Below are 3,159 nucleotides of genomic sequence, written 5' to 3'. Positions count from 1 at the left end.
TAAGATGTTGGTTAATGGAGAAAAATAACCTTGGGAGAAACCAGGCTCACTGTGGGGGCCAGTTCCCCTCTGGCTAAATAGCGTGAATATAATGCCAATATTAGTTATTTGTGTGCAGTGCAAGTTATGGTTTTAAATTTGTAAATTAAGTAAGCGTTAAGGTCAAGTGTTTTAAAAATAAAAATAACATATTTTTTATAAACTTTAAGATGAATGACTAATGTCTTTGAAGTTCATCCTGGATTAACTGCATAAGTATACATAGATGCATTGTCCTTTGTTAGTTGGCTGATGAAGGCTTTTTTTTGTCAATTAATCGATAGTTTATGTATTCCATTTCAAGAGTGTAGTCCATCAATAGACAAAGGTGATGCAGGTAGAGATAAATGATGAGGTGCATCACAGTTCAACCTGCAGGTCATTTTGGTGAGGTTTGGTGGGGTCCATTCTAAGTCCATGGTTCAGGCAGTGGCATATGAAGTATCCGATGTCTTACAGTTGGAGTTGGCATCAGTTCATCCTCTGAAGTAAAAAAACTGAAGTGATGTCTGGCTAGCACCGGCTGTAGTTTGTCGTCATCTCTCAGTGACACGTAGCAGTAGAGTCTGACACCAAGCAGGAATGGAGCTGGATCTGGCAGGCTCTGGTAACCTCAGGATATGAAACAAATATAATAATATTAGTGTAGATGCCATCCAATTTTATGCAGAGTTATAGATCATGATGGATGTTTCTGGTTCCAGCAGACCTAACTGAAGCAGCCTAATTGTGAGTTGAAAGATAATTTAGGTGTATGCCTGGCTAAATAAATGAGTCTTTAGTCTAGACTTAAACTGAGTGAGTGTGTCTGCATCCCGAACAGTGTTAGAGAGACTATTCCATAGTTTAGGAGCCAAGTATGAAACAGGATCTACCGCCTTTTGTGGATTTTGATATTCTTTGAATTATTAACAAGCCAGAATTTTGTGATCGTAATGAACGTGACAGATTATAGCATGTCAGAAGGTCACTTAAGAACTGTGGAATTAGACCATTCAAAGCTTTGTATGTAGTTAACAGAATTTTAAAATGAATACGAAATTTAACAGGTAGCCAATGCAACAACAATAAAATTGGGCTAATATGATCATATTTCTTAGTTCTTGTCAGCACTTTTGGCAGCTGCATTTTGAACCAACTGAAGTTTATTTATTGATCTTGCTGGACATCCTCCCAGTAATACATTACAATAATCTAGTCTTGAAGTCATGAATGCATGAATTTTTTGGCATCAACAACAGAGTAATTTGCAATATTTCTCAGGTGGAAGAATGATGTTCTACAAACATTGGAAATGTGATTTTCAAAGGACAGATTGGAATCAAATATAACACCTAAGTTCTTCGCTGTAGAAGACGATGTGACTGTACATCCATCGAGAATCAAATTATATTTTAGCAATTTATTTTTATAGGTTTTTGGTCCAATCATTAGTATCTATGTTTTGTCAGAACTGAGTCGAAGGAAATTTCTAGCCATCCAATCTTTGATTTCATTGATACACTCTGCTAATTTGGAGAATTGTGAATTTTCGTTGGGTTTAGAAAAAATATAAAGTTGGGTATCCTCGGCATAACAGTGGAAACTTATTCCTCAATTCCTGATAATATCTCCCAGGGGAAGCATGTATAAGGAGAAAAGCAGAGGTCCTAAAACTGATCCCTGTGGCACCCAATACTTTTGTTTGATTTGACAATTCCTCGTTTACACATACAAAGTGGTAGTGGTCTGATAAATAGGACCTAAACCATGCTTATGCAAGTCTACTAATGCCAACATAATTCTCCAGCCTATTCAAGAGAATGTCATGATCTATCGTGTCGAAGGCAGCACTAAGATCTAAAAGCACTAGAAGAGAAATGCAGCTGCAATCAGATTATAAGTCATTTGTAACTCTGATAAGTGCAGTCTCTGTACTGTGATGGGGCCTAAATCCTGACTGAAATTGTTCATATATTCCATTTCTCTGTAGAAATGAACACAGTTGGGAGGACACTACCTTTTCTAGTATTTCGACATAAATGGTAGATTTGAAATCAGTCTGTAATTAGCCAATTCTCTAGGATCAAGCTGTGGCTTCTTAATAAGCATTTGATAACTGCCTTTTTAAAGTTTCTTGGGATATGTCCTAAGGATAGTGAGAAGTTAATAATATTAAGAAGAGGTTCTGAGATTACTGGTGAGATTTAAGAGCATAGTTGGTATTGCATCTAACAAACATGTTGTGGCTTTTGATTTTTTGATAAGTTTTGTTAGCTCTTCTGACCTATGTCAGTGAAGGATTGAAGTTGCTTGTGAGCAAAATGATGAGAAACTTTTTTCTGAGGTGCTGTGACAGTTGATTGCATAGTTCCAATTTTATTTCTCATTATTTCAATTTTATCAGTAAAGAAATTCATAAAGTCATTACTATTGTGCTGCAACGGAATATCTGGTTCAGTCAATGCTTTATTCCTAACCAATTTAGCCACAGTACTGATTAAATACCAAGGATTGTTGTGGTTATTTTCTATGAGTTTGCTAAAATATGCTGACCTGGCAGCTTTTAGTTCCTGTCTGTAGCTACAGACGCTATCCTTCCGTGCACCGCAAAATACCTCTAATTTTGTATTCTTCCACTTGTGCTCCATTTTCTGAGCTGCTCTCTTGAGAGTGTAAAAGAGGATAATTTTCTATCCGTTCCGGAGTAGAACTTCAGTAAACTGCGTTGTTCTGTCTTTTCTGAGCGCTGAAGTAAAGTAATTATTATTTATTCATGCATTTGATTCCATTATTCACTTTATCTGACTCCAATTTTATATTAATCTGACTCCAATTTTAAGTTGACCTCTAATTTATATTTAAGCTCTAATTAATTTCTGATCATTCTTTTAATGTAAAATTTTTAGGTTATTGATTACTCTAAATCCTCTTCTATTCATTGTCCTTTCGATCTTTGGAGACTTATGCCGGCCGTTATTAAATTACGTAAACCTCCCGAAAATGGATAGCCAGTTCCGTTCTTAGTCAGCAGTTGTAGGGTTAACTAATATCGTCTGGCCTGGCTTGTCTCATAACCAGAAGATATTGCCGCATAGTCACGTACATACAACTTGCTAAGACGGGCGGTGAGCAGTGACT

The sequence above is a fragment of the Myxocyprinus asiaticus genome, chromosome 41 (assembly GCF_019703515.2).
Source record: "Myxocyprinus asiaticus isolate MX2 ecotype Aquarium Trade chromosome 41, UBuf_Myxa_2, whole genome shotgun sequence".
Lineage (NCBI taxonomy): Eukaryota > Metazoa > Chordata > Actinopteri > Cypriniformes > Catostomidae > Myxocyprinus > Myxocyprinus asiaticus.
The sequence above is the reverse complement of the archived record's forward strand: the minus strand, read 5'-3'. Positions refer to the sequence as shown.